Here is a 25069-nt window from a genome sequence, read left to right on the forward strand (position 1 = left end):
GAATCATGCGATGAGTAACTCACCTCCTGACTCCCCAAAGCCTGTCTGCCGTCTACAAGGCACAAGTCAGGAGTGTGATGGAATACTCTCCACTGCCTGGATGAGTGCAGCTCCAACAACACTCAAGAAGCTTGACACCATCCAGGACAAAGCAGCCCACTTGTTGGCACCACATCCAGAAACAGTCACTCCCTCCACTATCGACGCACAGTGGCTGCAGTGTGTACCATCTAAAAGATGCACTTCAGGAATTCACCATGGCTCCTTCAACAGCACCTTCCAAACCCACAAGCACTACCATCTAGAAGGACAAGGGCAGCAGATAGATGGGAACACCAACACCTGGAAGTTCCCCTCTAAGCCACTTACTAATGTGACTGTTGCTGGGTCAAAATCCTGGAACTCCCTCCCTAACAGCACTGTGGGTGTCTCTACACCACATGGACTGTAGCAGTTCAAAAAGTCAGCTCACCACCACCTTTTCAAGGGCAACTAGGGATGAGCAATAAATGCTGGCCCAGCCAGCAAAGTCCATATTCAGTGAATGAATAAAAAGAAATTCCATCTGCTTTCTTAACCACTTTATCGACCTGTCCTGCTACTTTCAGGGATCTGTGAACATTCACTCCAAAGTCCCTCACTTCCTTTACACCTCCCATTTATTGCATATTCCTTTGCCTTATTTGACCTCCCCAAATTCATCACTTCACACTTGCTTGGGTTGGATTTCATTTGCCGCTTCTCTGCCCACCTGACCAGTCCACTGATATCTCCCTGCAGTCTACAACAATCCTCCCCTCGAGACACTTAACAACACAGTACAGAACAGAGAGGGTCAGTGAGAGCACCACTGGTTTGCTGACACCAGCTCATTGGCAAAGGCATCTGCAGTTATTTTCAAGTCTGTCAAAAAACAGTGGCTGCAGGACAAAATCTAACTAAACATGTAGTATAAGTTTGTGCAATAGCAGATAGAGTGAATGTGATTAGTTGGACCGTGTGGATCTATTGTAGCCTGAAGCCTACATCAAACTTCCTTCAAGATGTCAATAGGACAGTGAGAGGCTGCCATGGTAAAAACCAACAAGCCCTCATCTTGTACTAATTCTTTTCATTGCTTATAATCCATATTATCGTGCAGTACACAGTAAATCCAAGAATAATTTCTGCTCTTTAACACTTTCAGGCAGTTATTTTACAGCTGTACACAACCAATAAACAAAGACGGCAAAATACCAGACCTCGCGTTTTTCATTACACACACTTCTAATTGTCCTATTCTCCCAGCCAATGATGTTCTTACAAGTAGCAATGATTAAAAATGGCCGCATTTTGATGTTGTTGGTTCACTGAGAAATTATGTGGTCAACATAGTATTCCAAACATTCCACTTGCCTTCCTAATTACTCGCTGCATGCTAATGTTTTGACCCAGGACACCCAGGTCCCCCTCTACTGCAGCATTCTGCAGTCTCTTTCCATTTTAATAATATTCTGCTTTTGCATTCTTCCTACACTCTTTCTGCCAATTTTTTACTGCGGCTTCTAGTTTTGGTCTCCTCTGCAGGTGGAAATATTTTCTCTCATCTTCCCTTGCTCACCCTTTCATGATTTTAAAGATGTCATTCAGATTGCCCCTCAGTCCCCTCTTATCTGTAGAAAAGAGTGTTGACCTGTTCGATGTTGCAAGGATAACTCTCCTACACGTCAAATCGATAGCTTGTAGTGTTGCCAATTCTCCAGGATGGTCCTCAAGTCTCCAGGAATTAAAGATTAATCTCCAGGGCACTGCAGCAAGCTCTTCAAGAGAAAATATCGGGATTTTTTTAATGTATAGATGTGTGTTTTGTTCCATTTTCTTCAAACATTTTAGTCGTTTGGTAGTAGAGAACTTGAGTATTGCTGAAGCGAAAACACATGCAGTAAAAGTTGTTGTTTTCCCCTTATATTGGTATCCTTGCGAAGTGTCCTGATGAGTCCAAGACAAAAAGCTCCGACATGTTTCTTTTTTCAGCAATAGTCGAACATTTTAATTTCTTAGTTATAAAAATGTTGGAACAAAAAGGCAAAGAACAAGCAGGGCAGTTGGATATTGGAGGCCATGTAACAAAACCCCCAAGAATATGTGAAATCAGAGTTGACCAACCCTAGGTTCTTGGAATCTTTAATATTCACTGCTCCAATCTAAGATGCAGGGATGAGGAGTTTTCATGATAGTTTACATTAATGATTTGGACTTTGAATCAAAAGTACAATTTCTAAATTTGCAAATGTGGGAGAGATAGTCAATACTGAAGAGAACAGTAACAAGTTACAAGAGAACATTAATAAACTTGGAAAAATGGGCAAGTAATTGACAAATGAAGTTCAACACAAATAAACATGAGGTGGTACATTTTGGTTGGATGAATAGGAATGTTGCTTATTACTTGCAAGATATGAGTCTAGGTGGGGTAAAGGAACGAAGGGATCTCGGTGTGCAAGTACGGCAATCACTAAAAGTTAGCAAGGACAAGCATTTGGTTTTATTTCCAAAGGGATAGAATTGAAAAGTAGGAAAGTTATGCTAAACCTGTATCGAACATTGGTTAGACGACAGTAATGTGAACAGTTCTGGTTGCCATATTAAAGCAAGGATATAGAGACACTGGAAAGGGTGCAGAAATATTTACAAGAACGATATCAGAAATGTGTGGGTATACATATCAGGGCCACGATTTCCCGGTTGGTGGGCGGGGTCCACTCGCCGACACGTAAAATGACGCGGGATGACATCAGGCAGAACTCCCGACATCACCCCGCCCCATTTCAATTTTCAGGAAGACGGGGGCTCAGCCGAATCAGCTGTGCGCCCGCTGACCTGTCAATGGCCAATTGAGGCCATTGACAAAGTCATTAAAGTAATTAATGGACCTGCCCGTCCAACCTTAAGGTTGGCGGGCAGGCTGGGAGCCCTGGCGGGAATTAGGAAAAGCATGAAACCTCATCCACGGGCGGGATGAGGTATCATGTAGGTTTTTTAAAATGTAATTAAAGCATATTTAAAAGTGATGGATATGTCCCAACTCATGTGATAGTGTCACATGAGGGGACATGTCAGGGAAATTCTTTTTTTCTATTTTTAAGATTTTTTATTGTGGAGCCGATCTCCCTGAGGCTGCACTTAGCCTCAGAGAGATGAGAACGCTCTTTCGTGCGCATGCGCAAAAGAGCGCACTCTTGGCTCAGGGAATCCACCCCCCGCCCGCACAGGGAACACATAGCGCTTCCTTGTAGACGTCACGCTGGGCGTGCTTTAATTGGCCCGCCCACATAAAATGGCTGCGCGCCCCCGATCGGGGACACCGATTGGAGGCGCGCCTCCAAGCGCCCACTCCTAAACTTCCCCTCACCGACAGGGGGAAAATTCTGCCTCAGGAAAGGATTGACAGGCGGTGTCGCTTTTCTCTTGAAAAGAATAATGCTAATAAAGATTTTAAAATGATGAAAGGTTTTGATGGCGCGGTACAGAGAAAATGCTTCCCCTTGTGGGGAAGAGAATAACTAGAGGCCATCAATATAAAATAGTCACCAGGGACTACAGTGGTTCAAGAAGACACTTCACCACCACCTCCTCAAGGGTAACTAGGGATGGGCAATAAATGCCAGCCCAGCCAGCGACACCCACATCCCAAGAATGAATAAAAGAAAAATCCAGTAGGGAATTCAGAAAAAAACGTCTTTACCCAAAGAATGGTGAGAATGTGGAACTTGCTACCACAGGGAGTGGTTGAAGTGAATACTATGGATACATTTAAACAGAAACTAGGCAAGCATTTGGGGGAGAAGGAAATAGGTGGTTACAAAGGCAGATTTAGATGAGGAAAAATAAGGGAAGGCTCAAGTGGAGCATAAACACCAGCATGGACTGGTTGGGCCAAATAATCTGTTTCTGTGTCTTATTTGCTTTTCAATTCTCTGTAATCCTCTGAAGAAATCCAAGGCTAATGCTCTGGGGACATGGGTCCAAAACCCACCCCAGCAGCTGGTGGAATTTGAATTCAATTAGTAAATCCAGAATATAAAGCTAGCCCCAGAGATGGAGACCATGAAACTAGCATCCATCGTCGTCAAAAACCCATTTGGTTCACTAATGTCCTTTAGGGAAGTAAATCTGCCGTCCTTACCTGGTCTGGCCTACATGTGACTCCAGACCCACAGCAATGTGGGTTGACTCTTAACTGCCCTCTGAAATGACCTAGAAAGGTCAGTTCGAGGGCAATGAGAGATGGGCAGCAACAATGCTGGGCTTGCCAGCGATGTCCACACCCTGGTTTTTGAAGCCCTGCCACTATGTTTTTGAAAATATGATTTTTCAGTTTCAACTGACTAGAGCTTCTGCAAATTTAGCGGAGATAAAGCAAACTGCTTAAAAATGCAAGGCCACGTCCCAAGGTAGAGGTAAGAAATAAAAGCAATTGTGTAGAGAGAGACATTTCCTAATATCAGACACCCAGCAAAACTCTTAATTGCCTCAGGAAGCGACATTAAAATGTAAAGTACTGGATATTGAAACACTGGCTGCCACAGTTAGATGTACCCACAGCTTCTTGGAAATACACAGTCATGAAGTGTTTCAAGGCTAAGGCCGTCCAACCACTTGAGAGAGATTGCAGGTGACGTATGTAGTGTCCCGAAAGTCTTTGGCAGAGGCTGCATGCTTGACGTCATGTTTTTATTGATTTTCACAGGTTTAGTGGTTAATAAGCTTGCTCTCTCTTTGACTCCAGAAAATCTTATTTGATTAGCTCCTTCTTGCTCACAGCTTAAAGAGTTAAACACATTCCGATTTGGACAAGGCATATCCTCGAGAAAAAGAAACTTAAACCTTTGCCGTGACTAACCGAGGAGGTTGGGTAGAGGGGAGCCTGTTCACCCCTTCTCACCTGGTGCAACGGTCAAACAGAAAATCTATTTTCAGCAACACCTTGAAGCATTATTTATTCAATCGTTCATTTTCCAGCTGAGGGAAAATAGATTTGTTTCTTTTTTTTTATTATTCATTCATGGGATATGGATGTCACTGGCTACGTCAGCATTTATTGCCCATCCCTAATTGCCCCTTGAGAAGGTGGTGATGAGCTGCCTTCTTGAACCGCTGCAGTCCATGTGGTGTAGGTACACCCACAGAGCTGTTAGGAAGGAAGTTCCAGGATTTTGATCCAGCGACAGTGAAGGAATGGCGATATATTTCCAAGTCAGGATGGTGAGTGACTTGGAGGGGAACTTCCAGGTGGAGGTGTTCCCATGTGTCTGCTGCCTTCTTCCTCCTAGGTGATAGAGGTTGCGGGTTTGGAAGGTGCTGTCGAAGGAACCCAGACATTGATAATGAATATTTGTGAGCCACCCCCCTGCCCTTGCTGCTGACCGTCCTTTCCCCTCTCCCCCCTGCAACTCCAACCCCTCGACACCCCCCATCATTCACCTGTGCCCGGGTTCCTTCTCAAACTGAGGCCTCGGGTAGGTGTAATACCAGCAGCAGCCTTCGCTTCCCCGGTGGTGCTGCTAAGTACAGAGGAGCTACCAGGCTCTGATTGGCTGATAGCACTCGGTGGGCAGGACTTCTGCCCACGGGTTCTTTGATCCCAGGAAAGGCCCATTGCTGGCCTGTTAAGTACCTGAGTGGCTCTAAATTCGCAGACACGTGACAGAAGAAACATAGAAACATAGAAACTAGGAGCAGGAGTAGGCCATTCAGCCCTTCGAGCCTGCTCCGCCATTCATTATGATCATGGCTGATCATCCAACTCAATAGCCTGCTCCCGCTTTCTCCCCATACCCTTTGATTCCTTTCGCCCCAGGAGCTATATCTAACTCCTCCTTGAAAACATACAATATTTTGGTCTCAACTACTTTCTGTGGTAGTGAATTCCACAAACTCACCACTCTCTGGGTGAAGAAATTTCTCCTCATCTCAGTCCTAAATGGTCTACCCCATATCCTCAGACTGCGACCCCTGGTTCTGGACTCCCCCACCATCGGGAACATCCTTCTAATGCAGAGAAATGTAAAGTGATAAATTTTGGTAGGAAGAACAAGGAGCCAAATATGGAGTTAGCCAGTCCTCTATCCATGCTAATATATTACCCATAACACTATGAACTCTTGTCTTGTGTAGTAACCTTTTATGTGACGTCTTATTGCATATATTTTGGAATTCAAATACACCACATCTGCTAGTTCCCCTTTATCCACCCTGTTTGCTACATCCTCAAAGAACTCTAATAAATTTGTCAAACATGATTTCCATCTTGACTCTGCCTGATTGTATTATGAATTTCTAAATGCCCTGATACTACCTCTTTAATAATGGAATCTAGCATTTTCCCAATAACAAATGTTAGGTTAACAGGCCTATACTTTCCTGCTTTCTGCCTCCCTTCTTTCTTGGGTAACAAATCCTGACCTAGTCAGTGATGCCCACGTCTGTGAAAGAATAAAAAGCACGTTTCTATGGAAGAATGAATGTACAGTAAAAAGAATTGCCCCTGCTGTATTTATTATTTATTATCTCACTGGTTAGACTAATGTAATGTTTAAACATCGAGCTGTTAGAGCAAGGACATGATATTCTATCTTGAGCAGGATATTGAGTTAATGATAAGATGTAGAACATTTAGGGCCTGGAGAGAATGTTTCATCCTGTGCGCTGAAGAACTGTTGCACAATGTGTACCATTGAGTGTGTCTCCATCAGATTAATCCACTCTGTCTCTGCCCAATCCCCACTATCCCCTTACCCCCCTGCACCCCCCACCCCTACCCCCCACCAGCCTCCACCTCCCTCCGCGGAAGGGAAGAGTTACCAACACCAGAGTTCAGGCAGCGGAAGTGTCCCATTGGCTCATGCTGGCAGTGGGGGAGGAACATGCTGTTGGCAGTTGTGAGGGGTGTGGGGGTTGGAGGGGGCAGTGACCTCTTTACAGGAATGAAGAAAGACACATCACAGCCCCTCCCATTGGGTTTAAGTTTCCCATTGAGACAGACCACAAACCATTGGTTACATTATTAAATGCAAAAGGATTAGTAAGGATGCTGCCAAGAGCGCAGAGATTTCATCGAGATTGATGAGATTTAATGCTGCAGCTGAGTATGTCCAAGGAAAACAGCAAACTCCAGTGAACGCGTTGTCACGCATTCCTGATGAAAAGCCTGAACAAGAGGACATAAATTTTGTCGAAGATGTGCAGTCCAGTTTTTCATTGACCACAACATCTCCACCAGCAGCAACACAGAGGCTAAATGAAATTTGAAAGGCACAAAATGCAGATGAAGAAGGTGCTCAAATTCGCGAGGACTGCACCAAAGGATGGACAGGATACGTTCCAAATAATCTCATCCTGAAGCAACACTTCAAGCAATGAATACACCTCGGTCCCGTGGGTGACTTGCTGATTTATGATGAGAGATTGGTCATACCAAGAGTCCTCAGACTCAAGATCCTTCAGAGAATCCACCAGGACTCCTGATCATTACAATGTGCATTGCCAGAGCACAAAATTCTGTTCGGTGGCCAGGGATCTCAAAATGATTAGAAGAAATGATTTCAAACTGCATTATATTTGTGATCTATTGCCAGGAGAAAAGGGAACTGCTGATGGTGTCTTCTTTTCCTTCCAGGCCATGGGAATATCTCGGAATGGATCTTTTTGCTCTCAAGGGGAAGACATTCCTCATAATTGCTGTCTATTACTCTAGACGGATTGAGGTTAAGCGCCTACATGGTCTCACCTCGGAAGCTGTCATTATGTTACAAAAAGACATTTTTGCCACACACAGCATTCCAGACCGACTCATTTCAGACGATGGCCCAGTTTGCCAAAACATGTCTCAAGCGGTTCACAGAAGCCTATGGGTTTGTCCACATGACTAGCTCACCCAGATACCCACAAGTTAATGGGGAGGCCAAACGAGGAATAAGAATGGTAAAGGCTTTGTTGAAGAAAGATGACGACATCAACTTGGCATTGCTGAGCCACCATGCCACGTGGACCCAGAATGAACTGGCTCTGGGCAAGGACTGCGGACTCAACTTCCTGCTCTTCCACACACGCTTATGCCATGCCCCAAGGCAGTAGATTTAAAGAGAGTGTGAGGGAGAAGGAGAATGAGTATTGTGCAAATCAAACCAGGAGCTATAATCAATGCCATCAAGTAGATAACTTACCAGAACTCCAGGCAGGGGGCTCAATATGGATTTGTAACCAAAACCGCGAAGGTTTTGGAAAAAGCACCACATCAACAATTTTATCTTGTGGAGACTGAAAATGGAATAGTGAGAAGAAACAGAAGCACACTCATATCTACAAGAAGAAGACCTTCAATGGAATGGACCAGTTACACAGATTATCAGGGAGACGACCCGAACAGCAAGCTGGTATTTGCTGATGATTCATTTACTAGTCTACTGAGTTCAAGAAAGAACATGGAGAACTTGAAACCTATATACCTCAGAGAGAGCTGAGAACAAGGTAAGGGAGATTGGTGAAACCACCAATCTCTGTGAATCAGCGATGAAGGCCGAGACACGGGGCGGGGGGGGCGGGGGGATGTAGGATAATGTAAATAGTGTATTGAATAGTGTCAGAGACTTGGGGGGTTGTGGGAGGTGTAGTGCAAAGGGTTAATGTTAAATTTGCAAATAGACAATCTACGTCATCAGTGATGTAAGATTACTTGACAACAGAGGGACAGTTCTGTGTGAAGCCTCCTGCTAAGCCTTGTCCTGTATTTAGTTAAAGGAATGTGCCTTATCTCTAGCAGTCTCGATGATCGTAATCTAAGACAGACTAAACTAAGACCCACAATGATCATAACAGAAAATCAGTGGGACATTGGGTAATTCAAAAAGCATCTTCTTTCTTTGGTTGTATTTCAGGCTCATCTTTGAGGAACTTTGTGAGCTGAACACAATATTTCTGTATAAGGGCGGAATCGATCTCATACTCCAGCCCATGCCAATGAAGACTCTCGTTGTTCTCAGTCTCCTGTTTATGGTCACAAGTGGCAAAGTCTATAAGAAATGTGAACTTGCACAGATTTTCAAGGATAATGGATTAGAACGATTTATAGCATACAGTGTGGCTGAATGTGAGTCTCACTGTGTCAGTGCTCATTCACACAGCCTTGTGCATTCGAATATCACCGCTGGGTCTGAGACTTCCCCTTGACCTCACCCCCTTCCTCGATGGTGATAATTTAAGGCCACAGGTTCCTGCCAGCGGATGAGAGAGTAAACACAGTGGGCTGAATTTTACGAGTCGGCGAGCGGAGGCGGGGCCCACTCGCCAACACGTAAAGTGATGGGCGGTGACATCGGGGGGAACTCCTGACGTCACCGTGCCCAATTTAAATTTTCAGAAATGCGGGAGCACTGCCAAATCAGCTGTGCGCCCGCCGACCTGTCAATGGCCAATTGAGGCCATTGACAGGGTCAATTAAGGAATTAAAGGACCTGCCTGTCCAACCTTAAGGTTGGCAGGTCGGCCAGGAGCCCCGGCGGGAAATAGAAAAAATATGAAACCTCACCCACCGACGGGATGAGGTTTCATGTGGATTTTTAAATATTTTAATAAAGATTTTGTAAAAGCTATGGCCATGTCCCAACTCATGCAACATTGTCACATGAGGGGACATGTTAGGGAAATTTTAGTTTTCTATTTTTGTCTTTTTTATATTTTCAGCCGATCTCCCTGAGGCTGCACTTAGCCTCGGGGAGATAAGTGCGCTCTTTCGTGCACGTGCGCGAAAGAGCGCACCCTCGATTTTGGGATTCCCCCCTGCCCATCTGCACAGGGAGTGCATAGCGCTTCTGTGCAGACGTCACACTGGGCGGGCCTTAATTGGCCTGCCCACGCAAAATGGCGGCACACCTCCGATCGGTGGTGTCGATTGGAAGCGCACCCGTATGCACCTGTCCATCAACATCCTCCCATTCAGCCCATTGCAATTTAATCTTTTTGAGCCAGTTGCGACCAATTAAACTGGGGCCCACCCCAGCTACTACTATAAGGGGTAAATTTGCAGACTGATCCCATATTGCATCAGGACTTGACATAGCTCTTTCACTCTTATTTCTTCGCCCATTTATGTTTTTAATGTAGTGCTCGGTTCTTCCAAACTTAAAGGATAGACTCCTTTATTCAAGTATCTGAACATATGTTCCCCTATAACAGACATTGATGCCCCAGTATCAACCTCCATCTTGATGGGTTGTTCATTGACTCTAATAACTACCTGGATTGGCTCAGTTCTTCCCACTTTCAGGTTGTATAATAAATAGATGTCAGATTCTGCTTCCTCTGGTTCTTGAACGAGACAGATTTCGCGATTTCTACCTTTGATTTTAAAACGCTGTCTCAGCCAATCCTGACATTATGTGATCATTGTGGTGGCAGAAAAAGCATTCAATATTTCTGAACTGTCTATCGCCTGCAGTCTGTTTGGGTGCATTTCTCTCGTTAATGTTGTGGGTTTTCACTGTAGTACTGTTATTCTTCAATGCTCTGTACATAGTGAGCGTTTCCCACCTTTCTGCAGAGTCCGGCGTTTCTGCACCTTTTGTTACTGGCCCTTCCCACCCCACAAGATGGACGGCGCCATTTTGTGTACCTTTTATTACCCCCGAGTCTCTAACAGCCTCTCCATGGCTGCTGCCAATTCCAATGCCTTACTGACGTCTAGATTAGTTTCAGATAGCAATCGCTTTTGAATAGCATCGTCCCCGATTCCAATCGCTCTCTCAACATGTCATTAATTGTAGTTGCAAACTCACAATATTCCGTTAATTCCTTTAAAGCAGCTACATAGCCAGCGATTGTCCCTCCTGGAAGCCTATTTTTCGAATTGAATTTAAAATGCTGCATAGTGACTGAGGGCTTTGGCTTCAGGTGGTTTTTGACAATATTTACTAACTCTCCAAAAGGCTTCATATCGGGGATGCTCAGTGACGTGAGGCTGTGGATCAGCCCATACGTTTTGCTCCCACTTGTGGATAAAAGAATCGCCCTCTTCTTATCCTCCTCCGTGATGTTATTAGCGTAAAGAAGAACGCTCGGCATTCGATGTAATGAGACCAATCATCGGAAACGGGGTCGAACTGTTCAAGATGCCCAAACTGCAGCAAACTCGATGACCAAGGAGACTGCGCTTTCAAACAGCTTCAAGGCAGTGGGGAAATAACATATCTGACTTACCACGGCTTCTTTGATTGCCGTCAATCGATCTGGTTTATCCTCGTTGCCAGTTTTATGTTTTTGGTTATCAGGTTCGCTTTGTCCAGCGAACGTGAGCTGAGCCCTTGATATTAACACATTAGCTGCTGCTCGAAACAATATAGGCAGAGAGACTGATTAACTGAACAAACACTGGTGGTTTATTGGAACTAAGAACAGAACGCTAACACCGTGTGTGCTTCTTCAATCACCTCCAGCTCTAGACTTACAGTTACCCAAGTAGCCCGTGCTGTATAACGATTGGTCGATACAGTCACATGGTCAGTTAACTACATTCTCCTAAAGGTACATAACACTCCACATTACCATAGTGTCCAAAATAATAAAAAAAAGTTACGACTGCTATGATCTTTCTCTGGAATTTGGTCACAGCATTGTCCTGTAAGGTTAGCAACTCTGCAAAAGGTCATGGTTCGGCCCCACTAAAAAAAATTGAGCACATTGTTGTTGGATCTTGTGGATCCTAGTTTCACGCTTGTTGTAAGCGGTGGCCGAGCTGGTACAATAGATAGAGTTGTCAGCAGATACTTCTTAAGTGGAACACGTTCTGTTTATTTATAAAGGTACTCAGCAGCTGCACATGTGTGCTTTTACATCAAACCCTATCTCCATACTACTGACTACTAACTACAGACTACTGACTACAGAGGTAGCCCACGCTACTCTATTATTGGTTACACAAGATCATGTGATCTTACTTTCTAACATCCTTCCTAAAGGTATACAACACATCAGGTAAGGCCATAATTACCACAATTATCTATTTTTTTTCATTTCTGGGATGGGATGCGAGCGTCGCTGGCTAGGCCAATATTTGAGAAGGTGGTATAAGTCAGCTTCTTGAACCACTACAACCCGCAGGGTTTGGATACACCCACAGTGCTAATAGGGAGGGCGTTCCAAGATTTTGATGAAGAAACACTGAAGGAACAGCGGTATAGATCCAGGTCAGGATGGTGTGTGACTGGGAAGGGAACTTGTAGGAGACTGTGTCTAGGCTGACACTCCAGAGCTGTTGAGGTGCCATCTTTCAGATGAGATATTATACATACATACGAACATATGAAATAAGAGCAGTAGTAGGCCATTCGGCCCCTCAAGCTAGCTCCACCAATCAATAAGATAATGGCTGATCTGATTGTGGCTTCAGCCCCAGATTCCCCCACTCCTTTGACTCCCTAGTTAGTCAAGAATCTATCTACTTCTGCCTTAAAAATATTCATTGACCCTGTCTCCACCGCTCTCTGGGGAACAAAGTTCCAAAGATTCACAACCCTCTGAGAGAAAATAAATTCTCCTCATCTTATCCACAAATGGAAGTCTCCTTATTTTTAAGCTGTGTCCCATAGTTCTAGTCCCTCCCACAAGGGGAAACATCCTTTCAGCATCCACCTTGTCAAATCCCCTCAGGATCTTATATTCTTATATGTCTCAGTAAGATCACCTCTCATCCTTCCAATGGATACAGGCCCAGCCTGTTCAACCTTTCCTCATAAGATAAGCACCCCACCCCACCCGACCCCCGCCACCCCTGCAGCCCCCACAACCCACCATCCCAGGTATCAGTCAAGTAAACCTTTTTTGAACTTCTTCTGACGCATTTATATCATTTCTTAAATAAAGAGACCAAAAGTGTACTCAGTACTCCAGATATGGTCTCACCAACGCCCTGTACAACTGTAGTAAAACTTCCCTGCTTTTATATTCCATTCCCATTGTAATAAGTGACAACATTCCATTGGCTGTCCTAATGACATACTATACCCACCTACTAACTTTTTATCAGTCATGTACCAGGACACCCAGATCCCTCTGCATCGCAGAGTTCCGTAATCTCTCTCCCTTGAAATAATATACTGCTTTTCTATTCCTCCTGCCCAAATAAACAAGTTCACACTTTCCCACATTCTACTCCATCTGCCAAATTTTTTGCCCATTCAATTAACCTATCTATATCCCTTTTCAGGCTCCTTATGTCCTCTTCACATCTTACTTTCCTACCTACCTTTGTGTCATCAGCAAATTTAGCAACCATACATTCAGCCCCTTCATCCAAGTCATTGATATAAATTGTAAGTGGTTGAGGCACCAGCACCAATCCATTTGGCACTCCACCCGTTGCATCTTGCCAACCCAAAAATGAGCCATTTATGCCTGTTCTCTGTTTCCTGTTAGCTAGCCAATACTCTGTCCATGCTAATATATTACCCCCTACACCATGAGCTTTATTTTGCACTGTCACCTTTGATCTGGGATTTTGTCAAATCCCTTCTGGAAATCTAAGTACACCACATCCACAGGTTCCTCTCTATCCACTTTGATTGTTATTTCCTTAAAGAACTCCAATACATTAGTCGAATATGATTTCTCTTTCACAAAACCATGTTGACTCTCCCTGATTGCATTGAGATTTACTAAGTGCCCTGCTATAGCCTACTTAATAATAGATTCTAGCATTTTCCCAATGACAGATGTTAAGCTAACTTTTGTCAGTGGTTTCTTGCTTTTCGTCTCCCTCCTTTCTTCAATAGAGGAATCATATTCCCTATTTTCCAGATGGAACCTTTCCAGAATCTAGAGAATTTTGGAAAATTAAAACTAATGTATCTACTATTTCAGCAGCCACTCCCTTTAAAACCCTAAGATGAAGTCTATCAGTACCTGGGAACTTATCAGCTTTTAGTTCTAATAATTTTCTCAGTACCCTTTCCCTGGTGATTGTCATTGTTTTAAGTTCCTTCCTTCTTTTCACCTCCTGATTCACACTTATTTCTAGGATGTTATTTGTATCCTCCACAGTGAAGATGGATGCAAAACATCTGCTCAATTTGTCTGCCATTTCTTTATTTTCCCTTATTAAGCCCCCAGACTCACTCTCTAGAGAACCAACACTCACTTTACTCACTCTTATCTTTTTTAAATACCTGTAGAAACTCTTACTATTTTTATATTTCTAGCTAGCTTACTCTTGTATATAATTTCTCCCTTTTTTTTAGTCATTCTTTGCTGTTAATTATATGCAGTCCAATCTTCTGACCTGCCACTCATCTTTGCAGAATTATACACTTTTTCTTGCAATTTGAAACTAACTTTAACTTTCTAAGTTAGCCACAGATGGCGTATCTGTCCTTTAGACTCTTTCTATCTCACTGGAATGTGTCTTTTCTGTGTATTCTGAAATATCTCCTTAAATGTCTGCTGCTGAATCTCTACTGATCTAACCCTTAATCAAATTTCCCAGTTCACTTTAGCCAGCTCTGTCTTCATGCCCTCATAATTACCCTTACTTAAGTTTGAAACACGACACTTAGATCCACTCTTCTCTCCCTCAAACTGAATGTGAAATTAAATCATATTATGATCACTGACACCTAGGGACACTTTCACTATGCGGTCATTAATTAATTCTGCCTCATTGCACAAAACCAGATCTAGTATAGTCAGCTCTCTGATTGGCTCTAGAATGTGCTGCTCTAAGAAACTATTCTGAAATTACTCTATAAGCTCTTCAGCTAGGCTGTCTTTACCAACCTAGTTTGTCCAATCTATGTGTAGATTGAAATCAACCATGATTGAAATCAACCTATTATCAGGAGCTCCCATTATCTCTTTCTGTATACCTTGTCCTGCAGTGTGGTTGCTGTTAGGGGGCCTATAAATCATTCCCACAAGCAGCCTTCCTACTTTTACTATTTATCATCTGCACCTAAACTGACTCTACATCTTGATCTCTAGAACTAAGGTCATCCCTCTCTATAGTACCAATGTCATCCTTAATTAAAGCAGCTACCCATCTAACTTTTCCTAGCTTCCTGTCCTTCCTAAAATGCCATGTACCCTTCAGCTATGTCTCTGTAATAGCAATCAAATCATACATATTTATTTCTATTTACACTATCGATTCATCTGTTTTGTTACGAATGTTATGTGCATTCAGATACAGAACCTTTAGTTCTGCCCTTTGACTATGTTTGTAACCTTTGGCCTTAACTGCTGTACATTCTGTCCCTTCCTGCCATGCTCTGATCATCATTCTCCTTGTTGCAACTTTGCTCTCTTGCTACTTTGCTCTCTTGCCTTCTCTTCTCCATTTAATTTATCACAATAACGAGATGCAAATGCATTAAAATTAAGTTTCCAACATTTAAGGGTGAAGTGGACAATTGAAAACTGCTTTCATGACGTTGTGAAACCAATTTTTGGCCTTCTTACCCTATAAGCCGCTTATGCCCACAATGACACCTGCCTCCAATGGGACCAGGTGATTCTACTTTTTAGCATAGCTAGAATTTCATTATGCAGCAGTTTAATTATTTAATTCAATCCCACTAGAAATATGAACTTTTTAAATATATTCATTGGATGTGGACATTGCTGGCTAGGCCAGCATTTATTTCCCATCTCTAATCACCCCACAGGGCATTTAAGAGCCAACCACATTGCTGTGGGTCTGGAATCACATGTAGGCCAGACCAGGTAAGGATAGCAGATCTCTTTCCCTAAAGGACATTAGTGAATCAGCAATGGTTTCATAGCCATCATCAGGCCTCTAATTCCAGATTGTTATTTAACTCAAATTTTGCCATCTGCCACAGGGGGATTTGAACCCAGGTCTCTGGGGCATTACTCTGAGTCTTTGGAATACTAGTCAGTAACAACACCACTATGCCACCACCTCCCCAGAAGACAGAATACTCACAGAAGACTTTCCTTACTTCTGGCTCAAGGTTGGTAATGGAGGGGGTCACTGCTTTTCTTAATTTATATTTATAACCTAGACCTGGATGTACAGGGCACAATTTCAAAATTTGAAGAAGATGCAAGACTTAGAAGCATTCTGAACTGTGAGGGGGATAGTGATAGACTTCAAGAGGGTGTAGATAGGCTGGTAGAATGGGCAGACAGGTGGCAGATGAAATTTAATGTAGAGAAGTGTGAAGTGATATATTTTGGTCAGAAGAATGAGGAGAGGTGACATAAAATAAAAGGTACACTTCTAAAGGAAATGCAGGAGCACAGGGACCTGGGTGTATATGCGCATAAATCATAAAATATGGCAGGGCAGGTTGGGAAAGCAGTGAATGAATTATACTGAATCTTGTGTTTTTTTCAATAGGGGCACACAGTACAAAAGCAAGTAAGTTATGAACCTTCATAAAACATTGGTTCAGCCTCAACGGGAAGGATATGAAGGTTTTAGAAAGGCTGCAGAAAAGAATTACAAGAATGGTTTCAGGGATGCGAGACTTTAGTTATATGGGATTGGCAAAGCCAGGGCTGTTCTCCTTGGAGAGGAGAAGGTGGAGAGGTGATTTGTTAGAGGTGTTCAAAATCATGAGGGGCCTGGACAGAATAAGTGGGGAGAAACTATTCTCAAAAGCAGATGGTTGAGAACCCTAAGGTAACTAAAGAACCAGAGGCAACATGAGGAAAAAACTTGTTTAGGCAACAGATGGTTCAGATGTGGAATGCACTAAGAGTGTGGTGGGGACAGATTCAATTCCGGTTTTCAAAAGGGAACTGGATAATTACCTGAAGAGAAAAGGTTTTATAGGGCTAGAGGGAGAAGGTCGAGGTGTGGGACTAGCTGAGCTGCTGCTGCTGAGAACTGGCACAGAGACAATGTGCTGAATGGCCTTATTCTGTGCTGTAACCATTCTGTGATTCTAGTATAGACACCTCAAAGAACTTGATAAACACATGAGGAAAAAAAGAAGCTGAAGGTTACCCTGACAGTGTGATCAAGAAGGGTGGGAGGAGGCTTGTGTGGAACATAAACACCAACATAGATGGGGTGGACCAAATGGCCTGTGTCTATGCTGTAAATTCCATGTAAAGCTGCCAGCAGGGAATACAAACAGTATAGAGTGTCTCACATCCTCAGGCCATCACAGCCAAGGGACTAACATTCAGTAGGCAAACTATCAGTAGGGTACTAATGATGCTTTGGCTCCCAGTAACCTTGAACTTCAAAGACCCTGAAATACCTGTTTATGAGAAAGCTGTGCGCAGGGAGTTGTAAGGTCTGTATTTGTTTTACATTGACTCAGAGACATTCAGCAGCAGCAGCTTGAGATCCAGGAGCCTGGGGCCAGCCTTCCCTCTTAGTCTCCCCAGGCTCTGAATTCACAGCCACACCATGAGCTCCAGACATTCTGCTCAACTCTTACCTTCCAGTCGGAACTTAAACTCCAGGAACTCATGACCAAACTTGCCCTTGTGCCCCACATAATAATGCAGGTAGAAATTATTTGCCATGGCCCCTGTGCTGCCTGCCTCTGCGTCACACATTACACAGCCCCACGTGGCTGCAGAGAAGGATTTCCCTCCAGTTCTGATTGTTGTCATCATTGAGCCAAATCCCCCAGCCTGTGTTATTCCTGAAAACTTGCTTCAATATAGGAGGCAGCGAACATTAAAATCAGCACCAATCTTACGGATTGAAAATCCAGTGAGACAATTAGTGGAGTGGGTTCCACTGAGGTCAGTGGAAAGAAAAATCAAGTTGGGCAAAACAAAAGCGGAGTTGAGAAATGGCTGGCTCCATACCTGACCAATTATAGCACGTATGGTCCCAGTATTCTGCTAGGCCAGGAGATCGCTATCCATCATACATATCTTGTGAAGGGCAGAATAGGGGTTTCTGCCATGCATCTATCAATCAACACTTGGAGTCAAAAAATTCACCAGAGGCAAAAGCAAAAAGCCAAGCTGCTTCACAAAATAGGATTGAAAAAAGCTCACATGACAGCAGTGAACGCACACACACACATGCACACACATACATGGACACATACATGCACACTTACACAAACATACACACACACAAACATACACATGTGCGTGCACACACACACAAACATAAACACACATGCACACACAAACATACACACACAAACACACACACATACGTGCGCAGACACACACACAAACACATGCACACAAACACATGCACGCACACACATGCACACACACACATACACAAACACACACACAAACAAACATACTGCATGTATTTCCCGCACATAAAAAGTGACCTTGCTTCAAAAGTATCATTCAGAAATTTGCCATTCAATTATCTGATAATAACTGCCTGTTTTGAATGAAAAAACAAATTAATAAATAAGGCTTTATTTGGAAAGTAGAATGATTTCTGTAATTTTGTACCATTTTTGTAAAACATCAGATTAACTCACTGATTTTCAAATAACTATATCTACAGCTGAAGAACAAAGATTACCTATATGCTCAGAATATCAATACTAGCATTATGCAGAGCACTGATTGAAAGTGTTTCTATAACAAACAAAGTATAGGTTTATTCATGTACCATGTTACAAAACTTAGTGTCTAAATTGTGTTAAATATTCTGCGACACTTTTTTCTAATATACAATACCAAAATGCTAAAATAGTACACAAGGACAAATAACTGTTGAGTGGAAAATATCCTGCACTAAAAGCAAGCAAATATTGCTGCTAGTCAAAAGTGAGGGCCAAAGACTTGTGCTTCTGGGGAGTAAATAAGACAATTAATTGTTGACTAGTGACCAGTTATTTTGCATATAAAACACAATATACTTTTAAGATGGAAGTGAGCTACCTTTTAATTTGCACTTTACTGATAGTTAGTAAATCAATGTTAAAATGTCATGCCACTTCAAATAAAGAACAGATGCTTGGGTTATAATTTGATTGATGTGAAAAACTATTTCTCACGTATAATACCTTTTTGTTGAAAATACTCCCCACACATCATTTAACAGAAGGCTGAAGTAGGGTGCATTCACCCTGTTCCTAATGTCATTTAATTTGCTTCATATTTCTTCCGTTCCAAAGCAATGTTGACAAATGAACGCTACCGCCAACTCTGCAACACTTACTCCAGTAGAACGCATCAAACTTACCCTTTGCTACAAATTATAAAACATCATCACCAAAGGAATGTTTGATGGGTTCAGTCTTTTATCTTCTTACCTGTGAGGTATTTGTAGCATCCAGCTGTGTTTTTTTCTGCTGTCGAACTGTTGATTATTGCCACCCTGGGAGCATTAGAAAGTTATGATTGATTAACTTTGAAAAAAGTTTAATTTCAGACACAAATTAGGCTTCTTAAATAATGCTAGTGAGGTCAGTGGAATTAAAACTCAAACGGGGCATATAACGGATGGCCAATCAGCAAAGGGGAGTTTGCCATCTGTTATGATATGCCAGATGGTATTTGCCAGGCTGACCAAATCCCACAGGGAAACTTGGCCAAGCTACCACAAAGATTTTACAATTTGCATTTATTACGAGAAGGTTTGTGCACTGAAGTCAGAGGCAAAGAGTCCACTACCTGCCTTAGAGATTTTAAAGAGTAAATTAAAACACTTACTAACAAAAGAAAAGAGAAAGTTAAACACACAAGATTACAGTTACACGGTTAAACTTAATCTTATAACAGTTCCCAAAAGATTTGGGAATAGACTCCCAAGTAAACACCCCTTTCAGGCAACAGTGCAAATAGAGTCTTAATCTATAAAGCATCCAGCAATATTACCACAAGCACCCACTGTTTGTATAAGGGAGGCATTTCACAGTTTCTCTCTCTCTCTCTCTCACTCGACAATGGAATTCCAATGCTTTTAACAAAGCCTTGTTCTCTGGAACAAGCAAACCCCTCTCGGGGTGGCTAGAGACTGCATTTTCACAGGCTTAATTCACACAGTCCGCCTTTCAAGATCCCACATGGCCACTCCCCGTACAGCTTGTCATCTTTCTTTAAATATATTTTCTCCCATTTGACCTGCAAATCCCATTGTTTCAACCTTATTTGGAAGTTACTTTTCCCAGGACATAAAAATCTTTCATGTTGTCATTATGGCCAGCACTTTCAGGAAAATTATACTTAATAGCTTTATCTTATTTACCTTGCCAGTTGTAAAACATTCTATCATGTCCCCTTGGAGTTCAAACAACCTTTCAACTCACCTACAAATGTAAATTCCCTGCACGCTATGTCTACTGGAACTTCATCTTAAGCTTACCAATATCCATTTCAAAATGCCTGTTTTTACACTTAACCCCTTCGCTGATTCAAACCTCACAGTCTGACTGTCTGCAGTTTAATGAAACTAGTCACATACATACAAACATACACACACAGCCCCCATAAGCCTGTTTCAGTATCCCACAGTAATATTAAGGAAACAAAAATGTTTCCTTTACACATCCAGCAGTGAATATTAAAACCTTTAAATAGGAGGTGCCGGAAGGACAGTCCGGTGTGCTATGAAATTCTATGTATAAATGCTGTGAGCCTCTTCCTGTTCAGTGTCCCTGTCCTTTCCGCACTGACACTGTTTTCCATTGCAGGCCCATTTGGAAAAATAAATGCATGTGGCAAGATCTCAGTGGATATCTGCAGGGTTGCCAACTGTAAAGATGGAAGAGACTGCGCTCAGCATTCCACGTTGTATTCCTCCACGAGATTCTTTTAACTAGTTAGCTTTGCATTGCTGGGACTTTCACATCTCATTAAACTGCACTTGCCCAAGATGGTGAGCAGTCAGTCCCCTGGGATCGCTTTCTACACATTTAGTTGGTAGGACTGGGTCAAGGGGTGACTCATCGTCAGGAGTTGAGACTTCCTTAAATGGAGGGAGGCCATGTGGGCCTGATCCTGCAGATGTCCTGCATCAGTGTGAATCATCACCAGTGTGAATCCCAAGGATGATTACCATGGAGTTCCTGAGTTGGTTCCCTTCTCTCTGCTGAGTGTGAGGAAATTGGAGGAGACTTCGATCAGCTTCAATGTCCCTGGGTTGTAGAGGGTGAAAATAAAGCAATGGACAGCCCCTGGTACAGTGCATCTGAACCCCAATCGACGATTTCGGGATCTGAGTCAGGCTCCAAAACCTCCCCTCAAGATGGTGCCATTAAGCCCAGAGCTTAAAATAATGCTCGTTACATTTGGAGAGTGTGATGGTGAGGGACATAGAGGGCTACCATGAGATGTGTTAACTTGTCCGAACCTTGCACCCATTCCCTTCATTGCTTCCATTCTGATTCTGTAACGCTTCGAGCTCCAGCTTTGTGGGTAATTGTTTTACAATTGTACCCACAAGAATTTGAAATAAATAAATGCAGCAACACAATCTAAGCAGTTGGTGTCAATAAGATTCTTTCAACAACAACAACAACAACAAGTTGTCTTTACATCATGTTTTTAACACAGTAAAACATCCCAAAATGTTTCAGAGAGGCGTAATCAGATTTAAACAGAAAGTTCTGGAAATGCTCTACAGGCCCGGCAGCAACTGGAGACAGAGAAACAGAGTCAACGTTTCAGGTCAACGATCCTTCTTCGGATCTGGGAAAAATTAGAAAGACAATAACTTTATGTAGGTCAACCGGGAGGATAGAAAAATAACAAAAGGGAAGCTCTGTGAGAGGATGGAAGGTGGAAGACATTTATTAACAAAGAGAGTGGTAATGGGACTAATATAGGCACAAAAGAAGGGTCTAGAGGAGGTGAGAATGGCAGAATAATGAACAGACATTCTCCACCAGAAAAACGAGAGAAAAGCTAGATTCAGTCTGAAATGTCCGAAGAAAAGGAAACAAAGCAATTGGAAATTGTTGAATTCAATGTTGAATCCTGAAGCCTGTCGCACAACTAATCAAAAGATGAGGTTCTGTTCCTAGAGCTTATGTTGAGCTTCATTGGCACATTACAGAGGGGTGAGGGCAAAAATATCAGCATGGGAGCAAAGTGGAGAACTAAAACGTCAGGCCTTCAGATGAGAGGACAAGGGGAATCCTATTGTGGTTCTGCGAGGGAGGGAAAGGAGTGAGAGCAGAAGCGCGGGAGATGGGTCGGACACAGTCAAGAACCCTGTCAACCAAGCACCTCGTGGGAGCTGTGCTAATAGACACACCTGTTTGAAATAAAAATATAAAATTGTAGTCACAATGCTGAAACAATAACTCTGTTCCTCTCTCCACTGGTGCTGCCAGACCTGCTGAGTATTTCCAATATTTCCTGTTTTAGTTTTGGCTTTCCAGCATATGTAATATTTTGTTTTTGCACACTTATTCTAAAATCTGGTTTTAGCTGGCAAATTTGGGTAGTTTGAATGTGCCTAAGGAAGCTAAACTGGGTAGCTGCATGTTTAACAACTCAGGAGCCGATCAGGAGCAATCTTTCCCTGGCAGCACATGGGACAGGATTTTCCCCTCGCCGGGCGGGCGTGGTGAGCAGGGTCGGGAGCGGCCACGAAACGGATCGCCGCATGCGTTCGGGCCCCAACCATGCTGGATGGCCAGTTAAAGGCCAGCCGGCGTGAAAGGCGCGCTGAGAAGCTCAGCACGACCAGGGTGGGGGCAGGAAGAGCGCGAGCGATGAAGTCTGCGCATGAGCGGGGGGAGCGCGCACTGGAAGCTCCCTGAAGGGAACTGAAGAATCCTAAAGACAAAAATAAAGATTTTAGAAATGATATAAGCATGTCCCCACATGTGACTCAGCGACATGAAGTGGGACATGTAAAAACTGACGTTAAAATTTTTAAAATTTTTTTTTAGTTACCGTTGGATGAGTTTTCGTAAAGAATGGAAAGGCTGCCTGGCCTATTCGCTCGTTCACCAACCGAACGGTTGAGCAGAAGGCGAAGAATGCAAATTAGTTAATTGCTTAAAGGCCTTAATAGGCCTCTTAATTGTCGGCGGGCACGTTATCGCCTCCTGCATACCCACCGACTGAAAGATCGCGAGAGTGCGCGATGAGGTCAGGACACTCGAGCGACATCATCGCGCACTATTTCACTGTCCGCTTGGCTCGGACACACACACGCCCACGGGACGGAAAACTCTGCCCATGTTCCGCAGAAGGTATGGAGCACACTGACACATGACAACACATTGCAGGATGCCTCTGCAATTGAGTCAAGTGTTCTCTCACTATTAGATTATTGATGAACTCAGGCTCATTATTAAATCTAAAGTGGCCAGTTTTCTTGTTGGTTCAAGAACGTATTGTTCCAGATGGCTGTCTCAAAGATACTCAAGACATTCCCCTCCTTTGTGACTTGATTTGTTCTGCTTCCCCTCATCTAGGTGAAAATTAAAGTCTCCAATTATAACTTCTCTGCTCTGCACCAAGCTTCTCTGTCTCCGTGTTTATGTATCCTGCTACTTTATCTACTATCTGGCTGTCTATGAACAATTCAACCTTACATCCTTTTCTATCTCCCAATTCCACCCAGACAGTTTCTACCACCTGCCCACCTTTACTGATTGCCCTTTTTCCTGATGTTGCATTTATATTCCTCGTCAATCCTGCTTACCCTCCTCTTTTTCCAGTTCCCTGTCATTCCTAAACACCTTATAGAGCCTGGAATATCTCCCAGTCATGCCTCGTTTCTAGCCTGGTTTCAGTGATGGCCACTGCATCACACCCCGTTAAATTGAATTGTGCTTCCAAATAAGAACATACGAAATAGGAGCAGGAGCAGGTCAGGTCTCACCAAGGCCCTGCACAGTTGCAGCAAGATTTCCCTACTTTTAATCTCCATTCCTCTTGCAATAAAGGACACATTCCATTTGCCTTCCAAATTACCTGCTGTACCTGTACGCGATCATTTTTGTCATTCGTGTACGAGAACACGCAGATCCCTCTGTACTGCAGCATTCTGCAGTCTCTCTTCAAATAAATAACATCCTGCTTTTCTTTTCTTCCTACCTAAATGGAAATGTCACATTTTCCCACATTATACCCCATCTGCCAAATCTCTGCTCACCATCCGCCCACTCACTTAACCTAACTATATCACTTTGCAGGTTCTTTGTATCCTCCTCATGAACGTTTCTCCACCTATTTTTGTATCATCAGTAGATTTGGCTACAAACAGTGGGGCCCTTCACCCAAGTCATTAACATAGATCATAAATAGTTGAAGGCCCTGTGCTTTTTTTTTATTCAGTTATGAGACATGGGTGTCACTGGTTAGGCCAGCACCTATAGCACCTCGTTCAAAGGGAATTTAAGAGTCAAGCACATTGGTGTGGGTCTGGAGTCACATGTAGGCCAGACCAGGTAAGGATGGCAGATTTCATCAACGGACCAAATGTGTTTTTACAACAATTGACAATGGTTTCATGGTGATCATCAGACTTTTAATTCCAATTTTTTATTAAATTCAAAGTTCACCATCTACCATGGTGGGATTAGAACCTGGGTCCCCAGAGCATTACCCGGTGTCTCTGGAATATTATCCCAGTGACGATATCACTATGCCACTGCCTCCACTAGCTACAGCTTACCAGCCTCAAATGACCCATTTATCCCTACCCTAGATTGCAGTTAGTTATTCAATCCTAATATATCACCCCCAACACTATGGGCAGAATTTTACCTCCCACAGGCAGGCGTGTGCCCGACCCAGTCGGGTGTAAAATCACGTCAGATCACGTTGGGCGAGCATCCCGACACCATCGTGCACTTGCACGATATTTCACTCGGCGGGTGCGTGCAAAAGCCAGAAGCGCACCCACCGACAATGAAGCAAGCCATGGACCCGTAACTCAGGGAGCTCCCGTACAAATATAGGAGTCAACTGTTTGCAGATCATGTACACAACATCACCTGGTGTACTTCAACAGGCCAGTGGTCCCTGGCTGGAGATGCTTCTGTTTAAGAGCTACTGTACAGTAAAGAGAATAGGCACTGCTGTATTTATTACTCATTATCTCAGGTTGTATTACTGTAACGATTAAACATCGAGCTGTTGGAGTGAGGACATGATATTCTATCCTGAACAG

This window comes from Cetorhinus maximus, chromosome 16 (assembly GCF_964194155.1).
Source record: "Cetorhinus maximus chromosome 16, sCetMax3.hap1.1, whole genome shotgun sequence".
In the NCBI taxonomy this organism is placed as follows: Eukaryota; Metazoa; Chordata; class Chondrichthyes; order Lamniformes; family Cetorhinidae; genus Cetorhinus; species Cetorhinus maximus.